The 24,932-nt window shown below is 40.6% G+C and overlaps 1 protein-coding gene and 1 pseudogene across 3 annotated transcripts in view; one reads left to right on the forward strand and one right to left on the reverse strand.

Annotated features, from left to right (window-relative positions):
- Tmem117 (transmembrane protein 117) overlaps positions 1-24,932 on the forward strand; it is a 441,165-nt gene that overhangs the window by 157,684 nt on the left and 258,549 nt on the right. The window lies entirely within an intron of this gene.
- On the reverse strand, positions 8,610-9,058 carry LOC142845156 (ATP synthase F(0) complex subunit C2, mitochondrial pseudogene; annotated as a pseudogene).

Here is a 24,932-nt window from a genome sequence, read left to right on the forward strand (position 1 = left end):
ATTCTCTTTATATATATGCATCACCGTTATGTGTATACCCTTAAGTCCTTCATGTATGTTTTTTTTTCAAAAAACAAAAGTATTATTGTTCATAAACAAGCATCAATGCACTTAACATAGATACAATCTTAATGGCTAACTTATAGTCTACCCCAAACTTTTAAGAACTTCCATCAGTGACCATCTTCGTTACTGTCTCCTGGTTCAAAATGCCACCCAGAGTCACACGATGTATTTGGTCATCTTACTTCTTTAGATGCTGGGAAGATCAAGTAACTCTTTAGACTATTATAGCATTGGTAAAAGAGGTTAGATCAATGACATTATCAAATTCCTCTGAGTTTGTCTGCTAATTTTTCACGACTGACTTCGGATGCTACATTGTGTTGGGAGCATTGCAGGAGAAATGCCACCTTCTCATTGCATCGTGTCAGGAGACATAGCTCATTGTGATTTGTTGGTAGCTAAGTCATAGTAAAGGGTGATGCTTTAGGTCTGATGTGTGTGTGTGTGTGTGTTTGTAAGATTGTGTGCCCATGTACATGTGGGCACATGTGCATGTGTGTGGACATGTGTGTGGTGGATAGAGGTCAACATCAGGTAACTTTCTGGATACTTTATGTTTTGAGACAGTTTCTCAGTGAACCTAGAGCATTATGGGTCAATGAGCTCCAAGAAGCTGCCAGTCTCCATTCCCAATTCTGCGTGCTGCTGTGCCCAGCTATTATACTGATGCTGGGGTCTAAATACATTCCTTCTACCACACAGCAAGCACTTTGCCAAATGAGCCATTTTCCGTGTATCTTTTTTTCTTCTTAAAAATTCATATATGTCTTGGGAAACAAAAAAAAACCTTGTGAATGTATTTGTATTGGTGTAGATTTATGCCAAGGAGGCAGAAAGAGGACCATGAGGAGGACAGAGAGTTCTTAAGGAAGTAGGGAGGCAAAAGGAAAGGGCAATAGTATACATGTGACATGAAAACAGAATAGGGACTCCTAGGGGGTTAGGGAGGAGCGGTAAGCAAATAAAAGTATTGTGAAAGTACACAGTCACACCAGTACTTTGTATGCTAATTAGAATGACATAAAGATGAGGCAGGCAGATCTCTGTGAGTTCGAGGCCAGCCTGGTCTACAAGAGCTAGTTCCAGGACAGGCACCAAAAGCTACAGAGAAACCTTGTCTCGAAAACTAAAAAAAAAAAAAAAAGAAAAGAAAAGAAAAGAAAAAAGAAAGAAAGAAATGACGTAAAGACTGCAAGCCAGACCCAAAAAGAGGAGCATGGGATGTACTCACTCATATTTGGTTTCTAGCCATAAATTAAGGACATTGAATCTATAATTCGTGATCCTAGAGAAGCTAAATAAGAAGGTGAACCCAAAGAAAAACATATAGGCATCCTCCTGAATATTAACCTTCATCAGGCGATGAAAGGAGACAGAGTCAGAGACCCACATTGGAGCACCGGACTGAAATCTCAAGGTTCAAATCAGGAGCAGAAGGAGAGAGAGCACGAGCAAGGAACTCAGGACCGCGAGGGGTGCACCCACACACTGAGACAATGGGGATGTTCTATCGGGAACTCACCAAGGCCAGCTGGCCTGGGTCTGAAAAAGCCTGGGATAAAACCAGACTCGCTGAACATAGCGGACAATGAGGACTGCTGAGAAGTCAAGAACAATGGCAATGGGTTTTTGATCCTACTGCACGTACTAGCTTTGGGGGAGCCTAGGCAGTTTGGATGCTCACCTTACTAGACCTGGATGGACTTCCCACAGGGCAGGGAACCCTGATTGCTCTTTGGGCTGACGAGGGAGGGGGACTTGATTGGGGGAGGGGGAGGGAAAGGGGAGGCGGTGGTGGGGAGGAGGCAGAAATTTTAAATAAATAAATAAACGAATAAATACTGGTAGAAGCCAGTCTGGAAGAAGTTAAATGGTCCCTGGCAACACATATGTTCCTCGTGTGTCTATAGGGGAGTAGTGTAGATCAGGAGTGGTGTGCTGGCCTGGTCTGTTTGAGGACTTGAGTTGGATCTCTAGCAGTAATAAAGAATAAATAAAGATAGCGTAAAGCGTGGTTAAAAATTTCAGAGATCTGTTATTGTAATACTTCCAATACTCAAGGATTTGGGAATCAAGTGGACAATGTTGAACCCACACGTGTAGTTTAGCAGTGTTCCAGGTGATGTGTCTGCTCTGAAAGCTGATCCTTAGATTATCTCTGCAGTTTATGACCAGTCCATTTGTAATGGATCATAACTGTACGCAAACAAACAAAAACAAAAACAAACTCCCTTGCCTAGTAGACGGGACAAGTGAAGCTGAGGCCTAAGGAGTGATTTGAAAAGGTCACAGACATGTTGTGATTTGAATACAAATATTATTTTTTAATCATGGTCTCCAGATTTTTGCATAATCTCTTCATCTTTTCAGTAGAAACACCTTTGAACATCTGTTTCTAAGTTTCTTCTTTCTTAGCTTCAAAGAAGACCGAGTCGCAACCGTTCTTTTGTGATGCCCCTTGACTGGCAATGCCTCCTGCATTTGACTCGCCTTCAGCTTGGGAAGGCTGACAGTTCTTTTCACAGCAGAATCAAAGATCGTTAATAAGAGTTTGATTTTTTTTTTCTGTTCGGAGGAGATAACATACTGATCTTGATTCTTATCTCCCTGGTCAGCGGCAAAGGTCATGCATTTAGTTATAATGTTTGTTCGTCCTCTGATGCTGCTGTGATGCTTAGAGAATCGTCCATGTTTCTGAGCAGAAAGAACAAGAAGAGGTGGAGTTGGGATGCTCCTTATTACACGACAGAGGCTGAACTTCTGCTAATTTCCTGGGGACAAGATTTATATCTGGAAAAAGAATTCTCCTGTTGTAGACATCTAGAAATGTTGAATTAGCTGCAACAAATATCCTTGTCCCCCAGCTTTAACCCAACACAAAAAGTCTGGTCCAGAGACAGAGCGTTAAGGAAGAGTTCCTATCTGCTGACACTGTGGAAAACATGGGAGATACTTTCAAAGCAATGGCCTCCTAGAACAGAGTTAAGTAACAAGACTTTATTGGGGAGTTTATGCATATGATAAATCCCTTAGGAGCAGGCATGTTTTTGAGCATGCTCAGTTTAAGGTAATAATGTAAGGAGGACAAATGACGGACATGCTTAGGAACTTGCCTAGGTCAGGGTCATGGGACTCATAGAGCATATTAAGATGGTGGACAGGGCTGCCGCTAGGCATGCTCAGCTTGCACCCTTAACTTTTAGTTGGAAATAAAAACAAGGATTCTCTGAGGATGAACCGATGATAGTTTGCCATTGAAGATGCTCACCCTACTTAGCAGCTAACAAGGCCATAAAAAATAAAAATAACAAAATAGAATAAATTTAAAGTCACCCCATGAAAAGAAATATGGAAACAGAGCCGCAAGTAGCTCTCTCGTAGGTTTAAATGTCTTCTCAGTGAAATTACAACCTTTTAAAGCCTCACACGAGACAACATTGGTATTATGTAAATTATTCTAAATAGATGAAAAAATATGTGTGTGATTTACAATGCAACTGAATCAATTTAAAGTCATTAGAATTTTACTGCAGCAGGATTTTGCCATTTTTCATAGTTATGTTACACTGTTTTTGGACTTGGTATTGCTGTAAAAGTGGGTTTGCCAGGTACCCACTAAATACACCAAACTGAAATTAAAATTGGAAGTAAATTATTATGTATTGAAAAATTAATCCTTAGCAAAGCAATATTATTCAGTGTAGCTTTTAAAGGTTGGTATAGGGGATACTTTCTTGTGTCAGCCTGAGGAGCCTCTGGGTACACGGATAAAATACCGTTTATGGGTGTCCATGGAGGTGTTTCTGGATGAGTTTGGTGTAAGAACTAGTGGGTCAGAGAAAGCAGACTGGCCTTCCCTACTATGAGCTGATATATTTCAGTCTGTTAAACAGATGTCAAAAGCAGAAGAGTTTGATCTTACTGTTTCCTGATGAGCTGGGCTAGCCCTTCTTTTCTTGGAGATTCTCAGACTGGGGCGGTGTTATCAGCCTACTTGAATCTTAGCCTTTGCACGTGAACCTCATCCCTGGCTGTCGTGGGTCTCTGCTTTGCAGAAGGCAGGTGGGGGATTTCTCAGTCTCTAGACTCGTGTGAACTAGTTCTTCCCACTACATTTCTGCCTGTCGCTGTCACTCTGTCTATATCTATCTCTCTGTCTCCTCTGATTGATTCTATTTCTGTTGAATTCCCTGATGGATACATAATGTTGCAAACAAAAGAACATTCCTTTAGGCACTTGCAGAAGTTTGCATCTCATTCCCTTGCCGATAAAAACAAAGGAGTTAAATAGGTTAAAGGGTGTGCAGGCACTCACTGAGGGTGTCTCCATTTATTTACTCTTAATTAAGGGCTTACTATGTGACTAATGCTGGGAATTTGAAGGTGGGTGAAACACAGTCATGTGCTCACGTGGTGTGATGTTACCTAGCTACAGATACAGACGGCTGGGAGTCTACTACAGTGGCCCAGGATTAGCAGTGAGGATTGATTCTTCCCTTTCATGGCCTCGTACCTTGATCTAGTGGTTGCCTTAGTCTGGATTACTCTAATTTCCCCATCCACTGCTGTTCACCCGAGTCTGCACTGCACAGGAATCTGTAAACTATCATTATGCTCAGTCTGCCGTGGGTCCTAGATGGCTTTTCCTTGCTAACAGTGTCATAATTTGGAGATATTGCAATAAACTAGGCAGCTATACTGGCTAACAAATTACTGTGAAGGTAAGCCAGGAGAGGGTGGCTGTGTGTCCCCTGTTTCTGTCACTTAATTTTGTGTAAAGTAATCTCCAGCCTCACTTGTGAAAGAGAAAAGAGAGCAAACAGAAGGCCACGAAAGCACTGGAGTTTTCTTCGTGTCTTTTGCCAGACGAAAGTTGTGGAGGTGTTTTATGTCATGGTAGGAGGACATGTCCCATTTTATTCCCAACAAGTGTTTTCTAGCTTTCTGGGGTTTAGCTCTGGGCTGTTCTCTACAGGGTTTTAGATTCTGATCACACAGCAGAAAGTGTCTAGATCACAAATGTTCCAGTAGAAGATGCTATCTATAATTTGTTTTACAGGAATTAAGAATCATGTTAGGGGCCAGGAACATGGCTCAGAGAGTAAAGTCCTCACTGAGCAAGTCTGAAGGCCTGAGTTTGGATCTCAAGCACCCAGGTTTAAAATAAACAATCAAATAAATAGAAAGAATAAAAAACAGTGTGGCACTGCCCTGTAATCCCCGCACTGGGAAGCGGAGACAGGAGGACCCTAAAACTCACTGGCCTTACTGGTGAGCTCTCGGTTCAGTGAGAAGACCAGTCTCAAAAAATAGGGACTGATTGAGGAATATATGGGTGTCAATCTCTGGTCTTTGTATGGGTGCACAAACCAGCATATAATTGCACACACACACACACACACACACACACACACACACACACCAAGTCACAGATATCTGGCGAAAGTTGTATATATCATACTTGAAAAGCAATGTATATTATGGAGTGCACAAGAATACAGTACATAAATTTTTTATACTCTTACTTTTTTGTATATTTACTTTTTATGTTTCTGGAACATAATATAAATCGTGTGCATATAATTTACAATTGATAATTCCAAGGCTTGCTTTTCTTATTCAATTTATTTTTCTGAGGCATATTAATGTGGCTGTTTATGACAAAGATCCTTTCTTTTTTTTTTCACTGCTCTAGTATATTGAAGGAAAATTCCAGAAAAATTGTCATTCCGTTCTTAGGAGAAGTCTTGGTGTTTGTATTTTCTTGCCATTTCCGACTTTGGCTAACAGCATTTTGGCACGTGTTCCTTCACATACATATGTACAGATAATAGTTATAATTAATTAGGGTTAAAATCCTAGGGAGGTGCCACATGCCTCTGCTTCTATAGATTGGTTGCATTAATTTATACTCCTGTCAGCCACCGAGCATGTCTTATTCGCTTACTACTTAATTTTCACAGGCTTTGTAATGTGCAATTTTTTGTGCTTTTAATTTTAATTTCCCAGATACATGAAGTTGAGTACCCTTTCATAGATCTATTGATCTTTCATGTGGCTCTCAACAGAAAACAGCTTCTTCCTCTGGGCCGTTTTCTCTTGCTTTCGTTTTTTTCTTATAAGAATGTTAAAATTCTGTGTATGTTTTAGATTTTGATTTGCTTTCAAACCATTTGTGTTGTGAAGAGTTTTTTTGAATTTCAGCCATCTTGAATTCATATTAAAACAATGAAAGCAAAGCCTTGAACACCCAGTGCCGATGCCTCAGACTAGAGGGTCAATTTCTTGACGTCACAGTCATGCAGTTAAGTGTCCTCTTCACTAAACTAATGTCCAGTTTCATACTGCTAAGTTCTGGCTGTTTTCTACATTGTTTTCTTTTGATAAGTACATTTTAGAATTTTCACGTATTTGAATTTATAACTTCCTCTCCTCTATGGATTGAATGCATGCATCTCATTTGCAGAAATCTTTCTGTAAGCTGAGGCAGGAGGATATTGTCCTCAATTTCTTCTTACAGTTTTAGCAAGGCGTTATTCATAGGAGCCCCTCCCCTGACTCCATTGGTCAGGATTTGACATTAATTTTCTACTTTCGTGAGGGGGCTACCTCTAGATGTTTTATTCCTATGCTAATGCCATTTTAGTAAAACACTATAGCTTTGTAATAAATTGAGATGACAGAGCAGAAGTTCCCAGTTCAGTTCTTAGAAACTATCCTTGGGGCCCCTCTCTTCTATGTAAATTTTAGAATTTTATAGTAATTTTTTACTCAGACCTTTTGGAGTTTTAATAGGAAGTTCATAAAAATATGAATTTGTGCCGAAGTTCTCTATCTTTCAAGTGTGGAGATTGTTGTGCGCATATTCTGTATCCTTTTGTTCTTTCTATTGATGACTTACAGCATCATCAGACCTCTCCTCAAGGAAGCCTTTCACAGCTCTGCTCTGTAAGCTCTTCCTTCCTTCCTGTGCCTCCTCCATCTACTGGCATCCTGAGGGCATTGCGTTTTCTTTGACATTTTTGTGAATTTCAGCTGTAATGTTCATTGTATAATAACTGGTTCTCTGGAGAATGGGAGGAAGGGAAGAATTTGTTAATGTCCATGTTATAAAGTCCATGTTAATATCCATGTTATAAAGTCTCCCACTGTAGCAGGTATTAGTATGACATCAGTGAATATGGAACTAGGGAGAGGCATTCAACAGTGCATCCATTCATATGTCGCATTTCCACCAATCAGAAATGGTGGATGCCAACCTCAATGATAAGTCATTGTGAGATGTGTGTGGGTGATTGTAAGATGCAGGAACCTAACTTAGCATAGAACTGTAAACTTTGTGTAACTTATTTTAAAAACGTGACTGTATTTAACTGGCTTGCAATATTTACGAATGTTTATTAATGACTTAATAGTTGTGCAAGTTGGTTCCAAATAATTGACATTTATGTTATTTTATACTTTGTGTGAACGTTGTAAATATTTTGTCCTTTAAAACTGGCCTTTCTAACAATTTCTTACTAGTTTGATGGAATACAGTTGACTTTTTCCTAATGTTCTTTTTTATTGCAAGCTGAATAATGTATCTTTATCATCACTTAACATACATGGACATTCTTCCGAGGTTTCTTTGTACATGATCTTATCTGTCTTCTGGGGAAATTGATATTGTGCTTCTCCATTTCTATTTTTACTTTCTTGTTTCTGATTGGCTTGCTGTTTCATAGACACAAATCTCAAATACTCAAATGTTGTTTTAGCACCAAAGAAAAAACATTGCTATTTTACTTCTTTTTGATATTTTTTTTGGCAGAGAGACTTTTCTTTTATTCATAGTTAGATAAAAATTTGTTTCTATTTGTCATGAGTAGTTGTTAGATTTTATGACATGATCCTAATCATAGGTGACAAATGTCTTCAATTTGCCAGGAAATTTTTATGACATACCCAAATGATACAGTGTCAAAATGAAGACAGCAGTGATTGGCAGAAGTAGAAAAAGAAATGGAAAAATAAATACATAGGAAAAATAATACATGCGAACAGCATAATTAGTAACTTGATCTCCTAGAAAAATAAAAAGCCTAGTTCCCATCAGACTTCTGAATATTCATTTTATTGGTGCTATTCATTTGTGTTTTATTATGTAACTGAAATCACACAGTTCTCTGAATCCACATATACCTTTGTTACACTACAAAAAATTCAGCTACATGGGTATTTACATTTTTGGTCATTGAATAGATAATTCATAAGGCAAATTTCACTCATACATGCACTTTATATACATACACACATATATACACATGCACATATACATATGATTACATATATACACACCACACATATACATACATATCAAGTATACAATGTTTTTTGATCACAATTAGGCTTCTTTTTAAAGTCAAGTTGGTCTTTTCTTTTCTTATTAATACAGTATTTATTTGTCTTCTCTCTGTCAAATCCTGAGCCAATCACTTTCCCCAGACTTCCTGGAGAGGTACAGGAAAAGGAACATACAGGACAGACAGGACACAAAAGAACTATGGGAGGTAAAGTGGAGACAACTGCGTCACATTGCGAAGAGGATGAGAAAGGCCACCATTAGGCAAAAGAGCCCCATGGCCTCTGAGAGGGCAAAGCCCAGAATGGCGTAGGAGAAGAGCTGTTGCTTCAGAGAAGGGTTCCTGGCATAACCAATGATGAGGCTCCCCAAAACAGTTCCAATCCCAGCCCCAGAGCCAGCCACCCCAACAGTAGCGGCCCCAGCCCCAATGAACTTGGCGGCTGTGTCAATGTCCCTGGAAATGACACTGGTTTGGAAGCTGCGGCTTGGGACAAGTGAGATCAAAGCACGCGGGACTGCCAAGCTGCTGAGGGCCTCATCTCTCCGTGTCTGTGGGTTCAGCTCCACTGCAGACAGAGGACGGCTCAGCAGCTGAGAGGTGCTCCTGACCAAGGAGTGGGTGGAGATGAACCTGGAACAGGCATGTTTTCAGGCGTGAGGGGCCAAGGCAAGAGAGCTGCTCCCAGGGTAGAGAAGATAGAGAGCAAATTGGCCTTTTCTTAAAGATGTTTTGAATAGAGGTTTGAGCAGAAGGCTACTCAGCTGGTCAAGACTGACAGCATCCGTGTGGGTTTCTTTAAGATTCCTAAGCACCTTCTTCATTTTTACTTTCTGTTCAAGACATTCTCCTTTCAACCTCAGACGCACTGCCATTTAACTTCTTCATTTTGATTCGCATTAAATAGTTACAGTGTTCAATTCCTGCAATTCTGTTAGCTTCTTCTCAGAATCTACTGGGGCTTGACTTTAAAATAATCTCTTAAAGATTTTTTCTCTTTGGTCAAACATCAATAAACCTAGCTGTTATATGAAAGATCTGCCAAATACAGTGCCCTTCATCTTCATCCAGCTTTCTGCCTTCTGTTGTTGCTATACCTGACTGGTATAGCTGCTGTCAACCTGCAGATCTCTGTATGTAAAATGTACTGGGCTTCTTACTGAAGTGCCTGACTTCAGAGAGGGTTTGATTTTGCTTCATTGAAGACTGTAGGCTGCAAGGGTCTTGGATGACTTGACATTAATATCTTGACCAGGGCCTTTTACATCATACAATATTGAGAATTCTGTTCCTCAAACCCATCTATACTCAAGAGAAGTAGGTGTGTCTCTCCTTTTGCCTGTCTATATGAACTGGAAATTCCTTAATTATTATATGCACACATTGGTATGCACATGTGCCCCCCCCCTCTCTCTCTCTGTGTGTGTGTGTGTGTGTGTGTGTGTGTGTGTGTGTGTGTGTGTGTGTGCGCGTGTGTGCTTGAATTCATTTTAAGGAAATTAAAGTGCAAAGTAATGGGTTTTGTCATGACATCTTCATGATACTTTGTTTTATTGTTCTTTCTCTCTGTTTTTGCTATTGCTGGTCTCCATCCCATCTCCGACAACCTCCCTTCTACCTCATGTCACATAAATTCTACCACCATCCAACACCTCACTCTGCCTTCCATTAAAGACCCTTCTCTTTTCTCAGTCCTTTTTCTAGCTATACATTACACACGCACGCACGCACGCACGCACGCACGCACTGCAGTCCAGGGGCAACATTTGAAAGCGCGCATCTGGCTTTGTCTTTCGGAGTCTCGGTCCTTTCTTCACATAGTAATCATTTCTATTGCCATCCATTCTCCTTCTATGGGGTCTTTTTTATTTTCCAGCTCACCATCTCATGGAAGGCACTAATTTTTAAAAGCGTTTTGTTGTGGTGCCACTTTAAGAAAAAAAGATTCTTCCTTTGGGAGTTTAAACCAAGAATGAGCCCACATTTGAATCCTCCAATTTCTCCCTGCATCTTTCTTTGGTCCCTAGCAAAGGGCTTGTTCTATACAAATGAACAGCACAGAAAACATAGAATGGGAAAGGGATGAATAAACTCTTACATCACCATCATCCCTTGTAGTAATATGGGCGCAGCGGCGGGGCTATGTCCCCAAAACCCCAGCCGCCTGCCCGCACGGCTAGCTTTACCCAAAATAATTACACAGACACTGTATTCATTTAAACACTGCTTTGGCCCATTTCTATCTAGCCTCTTCTAGGCTAATTCTCACATATTAATTTAGCCCATTTCTAATCATCTGTGTAGCGCCCCTAGGTGCGCTTACCGGGAAGATTCTAGCCTAAGTCCATCCTGGGTCGGAGCTTCATAGCGTGCGTCTTCCCTGGAGCAGGTAGCATGGCGTCTCTCCTGCGTCTGCTCCGGAGAGGAGAGCTGTCGAGTCTGCGCTCACTTCCTCTTCCTCCCGGCATTCTGTTCTGTTTACTTCACCCACCTAAGGGTGGGCCTATCCAATGGGCCTAGCAGTTTCTTTATTGCTTAGCCAATGAAATCAACAGATTGATATATGACACTCCCACATCACTTCCCCTTTTTCTGTTTAAACAAAAAAAAAGCTTTAACTTTAACATAGCAAAATTACATATAACGAAACAGTTATCAAGTAAAAGTTACAATAATCTTTATCATAACTAAGGAAAACTATAACTATAACTAACTATTCTTAACACCATCAAAGACTCCAGAAAGATACAATATGACCTAAGCAAACAAGAAAAAAGCAACTTTTAAACTCTAGAAAAGACAGAGACATCTCGCTGCCTAGACAGTCACTCAAAGTTCCTCTGTACCGTTGGGGCATCCATCTTCAGCCTTCAGGCTCATGGTATCCAGCAGACATTTTCCATAAAGCAGGAAAATTCAAAGTCAGTTCAGTCAATATCTGTTGTGTCCTGCAGAATGTCTCGCAGACTCTTTCATGAATCAGGAACCCCGAAAGATCATCTCACCTTTAGGCAAGTTCAGTAGTCCTCTCTCTGCGGGTTCTCTGTGTCCAGTTTATGCAAGAGTCCAGGCAAGAGCAGTTTCTTGCCCAAATGGCTATCAAACTCCATAACGAGCCTCTTCGATGCCCATCTTCCTCTTGAAGTAGATTGGTGCTGCCAGGAGCAGAGTGTCTCATTGTCATGAAAAGTCCTCAGTTATTAAAACATTAAATGTCCTATTCTGTAATCTTTGAAAGACATGAAGAATGTCTATCTAAAATGTATCTCTATATATCTAGAAAATCTAACTAACATGACTACAAGCTTTACTATACCCTTAATCAAGATCAAGAAATACATATACATATAACAAAATTGACCTTAAAATCCATACCAATGCAAATTATTCATACCTATATCATTTCCCCCTTTAAATGTAAAAGAACATTTATAAACTATATTTGGGAACATGGGCGCAGTTTTTTCTCTCCAAACTGCTTCCTGCTGAATGGGGGCATCGTTAATTAGGTCTTTCATGGTATAACCTGTGTGCTAGTTTCATCTCAGTTGGCAGTTGAGCAAAGCAATTTTCTGAAGATGTTCACAGCAACCCTTCAGGAGGACGTGGTCTATCATACCACATCGGGATAGAAGAAATGAACAGGGTCTCATCCTCTGTGAAAACAAAAGAAGACTCTCTCCAAAGCATCATATCCTTAGACCCAAATTCTGAAGTCATACCCTCATGATATCCGTTCTGGTTCCACTTGGCAGCCCATATAATGAAATGTCTCTCTGTACTTAGCTCCTTCACAGTCAAAAATTTTAAAGAAAACACAATGTACATAATCCAGATTCTCTGTGAATTTTCCATCTTTACGCGGCTTATTTTTATTTATATCTATAACTATCTGTACTCTGTCTCTTTAAAGACTTTGCTTTTACTTTTTTCTTTTTAAACCATTAACTTTATTCTCTATATTCTTTTTCTTCTCTCTCCCAAGCCTACGTACATTCATCCAACAGTGTGACTCATTTAGTGGTCTGAATCTGTCCTATTGTGAATCTGCATTTTTTTACTATCCAGGAGCACTTTTGATTTGCACCTTTAAATCATTAGGCGCTTAAGAATCTAAGCTGAGACATTCCTAAGTTAACTTTTTGCTTTTTGAGCGTATATCTGTGGACCAGGCTGTCTTTGAACTCTCAGAGATCCGCCTGTCTCTGCCTCCCAGGCATTGGGATTAAAGGTGTTTGCTACTACACCTCGAACTCACAGAGATCTGTTCGTCTCTGCCTTCTAGGCACTGGGATTAAAGGCGTGTGCTACCACACCTTGAAGTCACAGAGGTCTATCTCCCTCTGCCTCCCAAGTGTTGGGATTAAAGGTGTGTACTAGGACACACAACAACTCTCTTCCTTTTTTTTTAAGAACTTCAACTTTTAGCTTGCATATATTTTTAACACACTTTAAACCATTCAGAAATTTTCTCTGTCTTTGAATCTCTCTTTACTGTATATCTCTCTTTTTCTGACCACATGAGTCTTTAATTTACCAAGCAATCTCAGTAGGACTACAGGCGTGGCTTTGCCGGCTAGATGTAGCCCATTCCTTAGCTTTCCAGCCTCATGGCTGAGGTACTGGCTGTAGCCATGTTTATAGCATTTCAAGGTCCCTGCCAGCCAGCGAGCTACAACAGACAACACTCAAGTCCTCTCTCGGTAGCCGGCCCTCCTGCCTCAAACAGTCAGAGTTTGCCCTGGCAGGATGGCCCAGAAAGCCGGCATTTTTAAACAGCGCAGGTTTGTTCCTGCTGCTGAGTCAGGAAAATTTCAAAATGGAGGACGTACCAGTTTGTGCTAGCTCTGGGGCCACCAGGTAGGAGTGCCACTCAGCACTTTAATTCTGAGACTGAGCGTGCAGCACTGAAATTCTTTTCATCCAAGTTACATCCAAATCTGACACGCAGAGCACTAAGCAGTCTGAAAACAAGTCTCTGTATGGCAGCAGGAATCCGCCATGCTCTTCTGCCTGCCTAAGCCTGATTCTGCCTTCTGCCCAGGAGCAGGCGGGGAGCTCTGAGTCATCGTCATGGTCTCAGAGCACTCTCCTTCCGATCCCAAGCGGGAACACAAACATAAAGCCAGAGTTTGCACTGGCGGCAAAGCCCCAGGAAGCCACACTTTAAAATAATGCAGCTTTTTTTCCTCTGCTGTTGCTGAATCAGGAAATCTCTCTATAGCACGCCACCAACAAACAGCAAAAATCTGTGTTAAACTCTCTCTCCCTTATTTTTAAGCCTTCTCAGTTTTTTTAAGTGGGTTTAGTCCATCACGTGGGCGCCATTTGTAGTAATATGGGCGCAGCGGCGGGGCTACGTCCCCAAAACCCCAGCCGCCTGCCCGCACGGCTAGCTTTACCCAAAATAATTACACAGACACTGTATTCATTTAAACACTGCTTTGGCCCATTTCTATCTAGCCTCTTCTAGGCTAATTCTCACATATTAATTTAGCCCATTTCTAATCATCTGTGTAGCGCCCCTAGGTGCGCTTACCGGGAAGATTCTAGCCTAAGTCCATCCTGGGTCAGAGCTTCATAGCGTGCGTCTTCCCTGGAGCAGGTAGCATGGCGTCTCTCCTGCGTCTGCTCCGGAGAGGAGAGCTGTCGAGTCTGCGCTCACTTCCTCTTCCTCCCGGCATTCTGTTCTGTTTACTCCACCCACCTAAGGGTGGGCCTATCCAATGGGCCTAGCAGTTTCTTTATTGCTTAGCCAATGAAATCAACAGATTGATATATGACACTCCCACATCAATCCCTGTCAGATTTATTTATTTATTTGTTTATTTACCAACCGAAGTTCTTGAGTGAAGAGCTTACTTTATGGCCTGTTGGTCCAGAAGAGCACTCAAACCCACAAACACATGTCTTAGCCTAGATCCACATGTTCCTCCCAATGTTTATGGTGGACACTATCTTTTTGAAGTTTCTTTCTACCTAGTGGCTGTTTTCAGCCAGTAAAAACCACAGCACACATACATCATTCTGCGACAGTGATGTAGAAGAGTTTGTAATTTAAAACCGAAGCCATGCTTTGAGCTTAGTTTGTAGAAGTTGATCACATGGAAGTCCAAGGTGTAGTAAGATTGGTCACATTGTCTTCTGAAAGACAGGTGGGGAGGGCAATGAGGATGCAGTTTTAATGTAATTGTAAGATCAGGCTAAAGTTCAGGGTTTTGAGGTCCAGAGAGATTTTCAGAAAAGTTATTCCTACAAACTTCTCATTTTAATTGGAATACAAAGTGATATACCTTTTAACCGCATCTCCACGCATCCTTTTTTTGGGTGATCTCTCCACTTGCCCCTCCCGCTTGCTTCTCGCCGTCCAGTTCTCTGCATGTACCCTTCTGCCCTAGATTTACTACCTTTGTATTTTCCTGTCACATGTGTTCTGTGACGCGTTCCACTTCCCTTCCCTAAACCACCTCCCCCGTCGTAGCTCCTTTCGGCTGTCATTGCCTGTGCCCACTCAGTCCCATGAATGCATTCATCTAAAGATCAGAAGCTAGGATCTGCATATGACCCCAGGTTACCTTGCTAAATAAATTACGTTCTAGTTCCACGCATTTTCTGAAAATTTTTTAACTTAATTTTTTTCTTTTTATCTGACTAAAATTCTGTGTATACGAACCGCATTTCATTATCTGCATGTTGGTGGAAATCTAGTCAGATCCCATTTCCAAAAATAGGTTCAGGTTTGCCTCAAACCCATGATCCTCCTGCCTCATCTTCTTCAGCATTTCCTTATCAATGGCTGTTCAGAATCTAAAATCAAACCTTGCCTTAGAAGGTGTCTATAACTTTACTAGGCCGAATGGTGTAGAGGCTTTGTATCTTACCTCCTACCACGTACAGACTTTGAACCCCAGGTTTTGTATCTTACCTCTTACTAAGTACAGACTTTGAAACCTAAAATGCTAAAGACTTGAAGAAACATCCCAAGCTGATGAGGCTTACCGGTTATCTTAAGTGTGATACTGGTCCAAGTTGGTACTAAATGATGCTGGCTTAATGCTGGGACTCACCTTGTCATCCAATGCCCTGCCGTTCTTAGTGCAGTTATGTTTTATATATCCACGTGGTCAGTGTTAGAAAGTTGACAATAAGCAGTGGATGGCCCACCATCACTGTCATGGTGCTGGAGAAAACCCCTGCATGGTGTTCATCACTGTCTTTATTTCCGTGCACATTGAAGATGTAGTGAGATCCCTTGTAAACAAGTTATTGTACACTGCTGTGTGGGAGATAATGATTTTCTTCATTACATGACAAAATTTGTCATTTGAAATTACAGATTTCTGTAAAAACTGCTTCAGTCACCAGACTTCCAGAGATTAATTTAAAAAATTAAGATGAACATTGTTTTACAATTTGCTTTTGGACAGTTGGAGTAGTAAAACATGTAAATATTTAAAATTTTTGACATTTAAAGTATTCATCAGAACACTTTGTCTAAAATTATATAATATATAATAAGTTGTTAATTCGATGGAAAAAGATAATGAAAACTGAAGCAAAATTTACCTTAAATATAGTTTAAGAATTTTAGAAAGTTATTTCAAACATAATCATTCCTTTTGTTAAAATAATAGGCCGGATGTCTCAGGGTTTCCATTGCTGCAATTGAAACACCACCACCAAAAGCAAATTGGGAGAGGAAAGAGTTTATTTGACCTGCACATCCCAAGTCACAGTCCACTGAGGGAAGACGGGACAGGAACTCACTCAAACACTGTGGGAACCTAGAGGCTGGAACTTCTGCAGAGGCCATGGTGTGTGTGTGCGTGCACACACATGTGATTTATGGCTTGCTCCTCATGGCTTTCTGAAACTGCTTTTCTATGGACCGTAGGACCACAAGCCCAGGGACAGCATCACTTGCAACAGGCCAGACCCTCCCACATCAATCACTAATTAGGAAACTGTCTTGTAGCCAGATTTATGGAGGCATTTTCTCAATTGAGGGTCCCTCCTCTAGCTCTTGTAAAACTGACCTAAAAACTAGCTGGGACAGTGAGCTAATGGCTTTTCAGTTGGAGGGAGGGCCTGAAGCTTTAATTTCGGATATTACTGCATTACTGAAAACAACTTTTCTAGGGTAAATGATGATCGATATTCACTGAGTCATAAAGTTTTATTCTATCTGACAATTTTATTTTGCATGAAGTTTATGTACATCAATGTTTGAGCAGCCATAGAGCTTTGGGGACACATACGGCGAGGCAGTCAGTAACTCACAGCTTTATTTCTGAATGGAGACTCGTGAGGCTGGAGAGGCCGTGTTTGCTGCTTTTCTCGTTGTCGTAACTCAACACCTGAAGAGAAGGCACTTAGGTGAGGAAGGGCTTCTTTAGGCTTGTATATTAAGAAGCAGATAGTGTTTCATCTTGGGAGGCATGGCAGCAGAACCATGAGCTGCCTGGTCATATGACATTAGCAGTTAGGAAGCAGAGTAGGAACAGGAAGTGGGATCGAGCTATAGAACCTCAACATCCTCCCTGACACTGACTTACTTCTTTCAGTGAAGCTCAACCTCCTAAAGGTTCCACAATATTTTTAAATATCACTAAGCTGGGACCAAGTGTTTGCATACGTGATCCTAAATAGGGGGATTTCACTTTGCTGTGTGACTTTTTCGGGGAGAGAGGTACGAACACTACTTTACCCCAGATAGGGCACTGACAACAGACCAAAGGAATTCCACCCAAGTCTAGCTTAGTGAAGTGGTGAGTTTGTAGGCACCCCTTACAGGACCTTGTGTGACTTCAATGCCACTGTATCACCAGAAAGCCCCCTGAAGCATGGTGACTCCTCACCAAAGCTGTCCCTGCATGGAGTTCTGTGTGGTTCATTTGATCACAGTGTCACCCTTTCCTGCAGTGATGTGAAGCTTAGTTGATGATAAGTTCCCCTCTCCTGCAATCATTGATGCTTATTTGGCTTGGGGGAGGGACTTTATGAGTCTTGAAAGCTTTAGGATCTTCCAAAGACTAGTATAGTTTGTTGATTTTCTGAGTCTTAAAGAGCCCCTCCTCCCAGCTCCCTCATAGAAAGGAAGGCTTCAGTTTAGAGAGAATTGTTAGATAATATTTAGACCACAAGGGAAGAAAGGGGACTGGACTGGCAGAGAAATGTCCCAGTCTTTGAGAATCGAGAGCAACATCTTCGCTATGTTGAGTTCTTGGAATAGCAGAAATTCTTATTCTAGTCAGAACTTGAAAGATAATGAGTGACATCTTTATATCATAGGTTATAAGATGCATTGATATTCCCAATTCTCCTCTCACCTCTGTCTTCTTTGTAAAAATCCTGATGCTGATGAAATACATATATTTGTGACATTAATGCTTGTCAGTATTTAATCTCAAGGAGCTCTCAATTTGCTAAAGAAATAGTTAGTCCATAAATTGCTAATAGAGTTCCAAAGGGTGGTTTCTTAAACCATTCTGTCTGTCACCTTCTGTTTCCCAAGAATGTCTTATATTCCCTGAGTTAAGAATTTGCATCAGTAAAGACTGAAGATTTTTGTCTTACCGACAGCCCTGAGGACATTCAAGGGCAACATCCCCATACTGGGAAGTTTGGGAGAGTGATGGCATGCATTAAGGATATTCAGATTGCGACTTCTTCTAAATGAAAATTTATTATTTCATTATTCCAGAGACTTCATTTATTACGATCCCCGGGCCTTGAGGTAATTGAAGACAACAATAATCATCCCTTCATGTGCTACATATTATGGAGTGGTTCATTTTGAAGGATTCCCAGATGTGTCTCAGACTGCTTATGAAGTTCAGGGCACAGCTCAGCAGTGAAGGGGACGGGAGTTAATACATACATGTTGTGCTTCCCCTCTGAGGGGACTTTGCAGACTTAAAATGCAGCAGATCCTCTGCACTGTTAAAGGTGTAAATCTTGCCCAACTCACAGTTGCCATGGCAATTTGATACTAGGGGGAAGGGTAATAATAATGACAATAATGAAAATAGATAATTTGCTTATCTGTTCTAATAAACAAGCCTAGAAAAAACTGTGCTATGTATGTATGCAAGAAATGTCAGACTTCCTGGAATTTTTAAAGAATAAATGAATAATAAAACACACTACCCGCCTGGAGGTATATAATTAAAAGTTATTGTAAAACTAGGCTCTGGCAGCAGTAATGATGTAAAAGGAGGACTGATCATTATGTATTCCTTCACTAGACCCTTCGCTCCTGTCAAGTGTTAAATCAGGTTATCATTTAGGCTTGCCATGATCAAGCTGTATGACAATCATCTTTGTACGGAGGTTGAGCTGCATAAACCGGTAGCCTAAAGACAGTGCTATTGGTGGCAGTCAAGAGACAGAGGTGGGGAAATGAGAGCTATGGACCACACCTATTCCAATTATATTCACTTACCAGAGATGCTAATTCTCCTGAGAACGCAGTAACACCTCAGATAGGAACCTTGTGAGTTCAGTTTTGGTCATACAGTTTGTCAGTATTGCTTTTCAAAGTTGCATCCTATCTGCTGGTCAGCAGAGCAAGGCTGGATCAATGAGATCTGGGTGCACACACCACCTCTGAGTTGCCCCTCAGTCACCTGCAGTATTGATATATTACTCTATTTCCCGAAGCCTCGGGTTCATATCAAACGTTAAAGTGGTAATAAGAGTACCCACTGTTCAATAGGTTATGTGGCTTCTATGTGTATAGCACATAATGAAATTTAGAAACATCAGCAATGCTGTTGCTCTAGGGAGACAGTGATCTTGCTGAATGATAATATTTCTTCAAAAACTCTATCTTAGCAGTAGCGGTAAGGCTGTATTCTCTGCTGACCCCTTTGATGAGCCAGAAGATGTACTTCAGGGTATCCCTGACATTTTTAGGTAAAAAATAAATTTACTTGGCTATTTCTAGTCTTCTTGAAGATATCTCACTTGAGCCCAGGGTAATAAGCCAGACTCCCAAGTCTGAGTGCACACCCTCCCCTCCTAAATCTGACTGTGTGGGGCATTGGGGACAGGAGTCCTCATTGGATACTTCTTCACCTAGCACGTTGAATTTTCTTACAGTGTTGCAGGATGTTCCTAGCTGCCCCAGAAAAGCAAAGAACAAGGATCTAAGGAACAAGGATGGTCATGACTGGTTAGCTGCAGTGTCAGCCCTAAGGTGCTCCAGGTAGAAGCTCTGGGGAATCTTTGGAGTTCATTCTTCAGTAGAGTTGAGATGATTGACCAGTCTGGACTCTGTTCTCATTCACAAGACGTGGTTAGTGTCTACAGCTTGTCCTAATGGCCTGACTGGTCTCAATTTAGGATGACTCCTGCTGGCCTATTCATGTGCCCTTAGCATCAGCTTTTGAGGTCATGGCTTATTTTTATGGAAGGGACCACACACACACACACACACACACACACACACACACACACACACACACACACACAAACACAGTAGCCAAATATGTAGGATATATATGTGATGTGCAAATACTATAACTTTTTCCTTGGGGGATACTGTGTATCAATATTTTCAGCATCCGGGAATCTCCTGGAACCAATTTCCTGTGGCTCCTGAAACATTTGCAATTTCTGTTTTCTTATAAGGGATACAAAGTGAACAGCTATAATGAAGAGAACCTTAGAAAGCAAGGCTGGGAGAGTTGTCACCAGGCAGAAGTTCTGTTCATTAATTGCATAGTTGGTTTCCTTCCTTCCTTCCTTCCTTCCTTCCTTCCTTCCTTCCTTCCTTCCTTCCTTCCTTCCTCCCTCCCTCCCTCCCTCCCTCCTCCTCCTCCTCCTTCCTCTCTCTCTCTCTCTCTCTCTTTCTTTTTAAAATTATTTTTATTTTATGTTTCTAAGTGATTTTTTTGCATGTATGTCTGTACATCATATGCGTGCAAGTGTGCAATACCCATAGAGGCCAAAGGAAGGAGTACTCAACAATCATTTATTTACAACACCTTAGCCAGTTATGAGTAACCACCACCCATTGCCAAAACAAGTTCCTCTGATCACGTCAAGAGCAGCAGTAATAGAAGGGCAGTCTGGTGAAGCCCAGGGCAAGCCTCCTTTATTATTCCACTGCAATCGTGGGACTTAGGAACATTAGTAGTGCCTATTTCCTAAGTGCCTCTACCAAGTGAAACAGGAAAACAATCCCATTTTAAAATCTTATTATTATTGCAAACCCATGCGATGTATTGTTACGGAATGAAATCACAACTGAATTATTTCAATGTAATAGTCCTCCTGGGACATATGTGGCCTTTAAGTTTGAGTGTGATAGCTTTAGATGGTCGTGAAGGTTTGGAAGTCATGTGATTATAAGTGAAAAGAAATGATGCAGAAAAGAACAACTTGTTGAAAAATTGCATCCTTGATAGCTAGTGACATATTGTTAATGCTTGTTGTAAGCACCCTGAAGGCTTTGCCTTTGGTGAACTGATTTAGATAGAGAAGCCCTGGGTATCAAAGCCTTGAGAAGAATGACATGTATTGAAAATGATATTTTCCTCCTACTTAGAAAGAACACATGTGCCTATAATTCTTAACCGAGAACCGGAAAGGAAACATTGTGTAATTTGTAAAATTTCAGCGATGTTTGAGGATGCTTTCAGGTTAAAGAACACCTTGAAGTTCTATTGAAGGTTTTTGGAAGATAACGTTGGGTTTTTGCAATCTAGAAATCATTTCATTGCAAATTTCCACGAATATATGAACCATCAGTTTTGAAATTCAGCTGAAATGTGTCAGTGTGCTGGCTTGGATAACTGTGAAGGTTCCATGGAGAGGGTATCTTACAGCTTATGTAGGATATTGTAAGAACAATGTCAGTAAGCAAAATTCACTTTGGGATTTTATTTTTGCAAACCAGGTTTTAATATCATAAATGACATTATCATCATTGAAGTATGATTTTCCTTTAGCTTCCTTTGGATTGAGTTAGTTTATGTCATAATGATTTTAACAGTAGGATTGTTGACATAAACTGGTTCTATTTAAAAAAAAACTGTCCCTGCCCTCAGTCAAAGCATAGAGTATGTCAGGGGGACTAGCCACAATCAGAATCTAACTACCGTGCTGATAGCAATGTGACCTCCAGGGAAGAAATACATTCACACCAGAACTACAAACTAGAAAGCATCACAGGTCTGAGAAGCACAAACCTGTGATGGACACCCCATTGTATTTTTTAAATGACCCATAGAAATGAAATTATTATCAGGAAACATCTTATTCAGTAAAAAGTATGGAGTGACGGGCAAAATAAGAAAAACATAGCACTAAATAGACATTATATTTAAAAATACTTTTCATAAAATAGATTCATGATTTGTCAAAGAATATGTAGTTGTTAGGACCAGCCAAGGAAATGACAATACCTTTCTACTTTCTATTATACAAATGAACTCACTTTGATGACAATAAAATATCATAACTGTTGTTAATTTTTTAATAACATGATAGAAATTAACACAAGGAGAAAAATGAGCGAATTAGAGGAGAGACTTTTACCAGCATCCTTAGTTCAAACTCTGGCTGCGTTCTTTTATCTCTACAGCTCTGACAGCCTGCTTACCTGTCTGCACATGGTTGTCTTCATTTCAAAGTGGAGGAAATATTGTTCCTCTCCTCAAGGGTTAATTCAAAAATTTAATTATCTAATATTTGCACAATACTTACAGTACTTAGTTATACTGAATGTTATATACTATACTCATGTCTCTTTGTGTGTGTGTATATATATATATATATATATATATATATATATATGTGTGTGTGTGTGTGTGTGTGTGTGTGTGTGTATTTGAATGCTCACAAGATATGTGTGGGCATATGTCTATGGGGGTGCATGTGTATGTGTGTACATGTATGCATGTGTTTGTAGACGCCTAAGGCTGGTGTCAGACGTCTCCTTCATTGCTCTCCATGTGGTATATCAAGACAGGGTGTCTCACTAATTTTGTTGCTTGGGTTAACCTGGATGCCAACTTGTGCTGGGGACTCCCTATTGCTGCCACGCGCACCTACATTTGTGAGCATCCAGAGATCCAATCTTTGGTCCCCATGCTTACAGAGGAAGCTCTTTACCTGCCAAGCTTCATTTCAAGCCCCACAAATCCTCAAACAAGCATTTCCTCCTATGTTATGTCTGATAGTTATTTTTCATTTTATACATAATAAAATTTTTCTGCATTTCTAATATTTTACTTTTTAAAGCTTAGGTCATTTTATTTTATATTTATACTTAAATAATACACATATACAAACTGTTTTATACTGTTAGCTTGCTTCTTGCTTTTGATTCTTTTATGCAAGATCATTGCATAATTTTTGTTACTATATTTGCAGTGGTCCTAAGTTTGGTGTAACTAGTGAAGGGTTGGCTTACCTGTGAATCCTAGCACATGCATTTGAATATACCTTTCTCATTATATATTGCTTTTTTAAATATCATACTGCCTTTTCAATATTTCTTAATGAGCACTGTCAACACCCTTTCCGAACTCCTGCCGTACCCCATGTTTCTGTCGTGCTTTTGCCAATAAAAATCACCCTCATTTGTCCAGGTAACATTTAGCTTTCATTTTAATCCCTTCCTAGAGATCAAGTGGTTCACAATCTTAACTACACTTGTTTGATAATAGTGTTGGCAAGAACTTGCTAAAACAGGCGTGAGTGTTAAAATAGGGTTTAGAACAATGTGTGGCAATTACAGTGGATAGCAAGGTCAGGATACTGGCTTTGTCTTTTGTGTTTTAAGATAAGTGGGAGATGGAGCAGGTGAAGTGAATGGCACACTGCCATTTCCGGCTGCAAGGGAGCAATTGCTATAGAGCCGTGCTACTGGCACGGTAACATCTGTATGTGTCCATGTAAATATGCTTGCGTGTAATTATGCGTATAAAACGGTATTCGTAGATACATGCATGCATATACATTTCATTCCTATACATGCTTTATTTGTTATCTACATAACTTTATGGGGCAAGTTACATTTTAATTGTATAGATGGAGAAACTGAGGCACAGTGTTTACAGCCTGTTTAGTTTCAATGGCTGTAAGAGGGAAGCCTCAATTCGATCTGCTCTTCTGTCTCCGCTTGACACAGAGATCATGTGTCTTGGGCTTGCAGAGAATTCCTTCCTTATGGGGAAGTATTGATTTAACTTTTAACAGCATTGTGAAGGTTGAGTCAAGCCATTTCTTTGAGGTCATCTGAAGGTTGATGGAGTCGAGCTTGAATCGGACTGGACTCTGCTTCCTCTCCAAGTCCCTTACAGGTCTCATGTAGAGCAGAGACATTTGTTTCTCATCTATGAGTCATCGTCCTCCTACTATGTGTGTGTGCATGTGTGTTCACGTGTGTGTGCATGTGAGTGTGTGTAACGACAGACCAGGAATCAGATGATGTGCCAGAATAGCCCCAGCCTTCAGCTCACAGTGCTTTGGTCTGTGAGACCTTCTTCACCCCACATTCATATATAGAGGCCAGTAAAGACACGGGCGTCCCGAGAGCACTGTGCTATAGGAAGTCATGGCGTCATTAAATCTTTCAGCTAAAATGACAGAAACTGTGCGGCACATGATATATTAGAGAACATATATATTAGATATATTAGGGTTGTTAGTAGTAACTTACCCATCGGCTGTGCATGTCCGGGGAGCAGCTCACCAGAGTGCTGCATATGCAGAGTGTCTGAAGATCTGGATTCCGGCCTAATTCCACACCATGTGGTGTGGGTGGTGTGGGGCGTACACTTCTCTGTTCTGTGATTTACTTATCTGGACGGAGGAAAGAAAAATCTATCTCAGGGCGTCAGTGTGGGAAAGACTTAGGATTTGCTGTGCTCTGTGGATTGGCTCTGATCCACTCAGCACTTATCCAGGCTTCCCACCTTTCGCTGACAGCATCTTACAAGATTTTCCATTCTTCACTTCATTCGAGATTCTTCCATATAAAAGCACATTTTTTTGCTGATTTTTTTAAAAAAATTCTAGCTAATGATAAGCTCTTTGAGAACAGCTACTTTATTAAATATTTAATTTGGAAGAAACCAACACTGTAGAGACATTCTCGCCTCCAGTTTAGTTCCCTTTGCCCCTGAGGCTGGGTACAGGCAGGGCCGTCTGCTCAAGCAGGTTATCCACTGAGAACTTTAGCTAGTCCCAGTCAAAAGGAAAGAGAGAGGGAGGGAGGGACCTGTGTGAAAAGCTTCGAGTCTGCTTTCCTGTGGAGTGTGATGGATCCTCTCAATACGATGCCCTTTCTTCAGGTGTTCCACACAGCTGTGTTACCTGGTGTATGCCAATGCTGACATTTCTCCCAGGTTTTGTGTTTTTTTTTCCTGCAATGTTGATTTAAACTGAACAGAACACTATTTCTTGTTTCATGGCACTCCTTACATTTATTGTCCCAAGCAGCTAATAATTTCATAACACAAAGGAGCAAACCTATCACGCCTATTTTAAAGATTGCACAGAAAGCTT

Source organism: Microtus pennsylvanicus, chromosome 2 (genome assembly GCF_037038515.1).
Source record: "Microtus pennsylvanicus isolate mMicPen1 chromosome 2, mMicPen1.hap1, whole genome shotgun sequence".
Lineage (NCBI taxonomy): Eukaryota > Metazoa > Chordata > Mammalia > Rodentia > Cricetidae > Microtus > Microtus pennsylvanicus.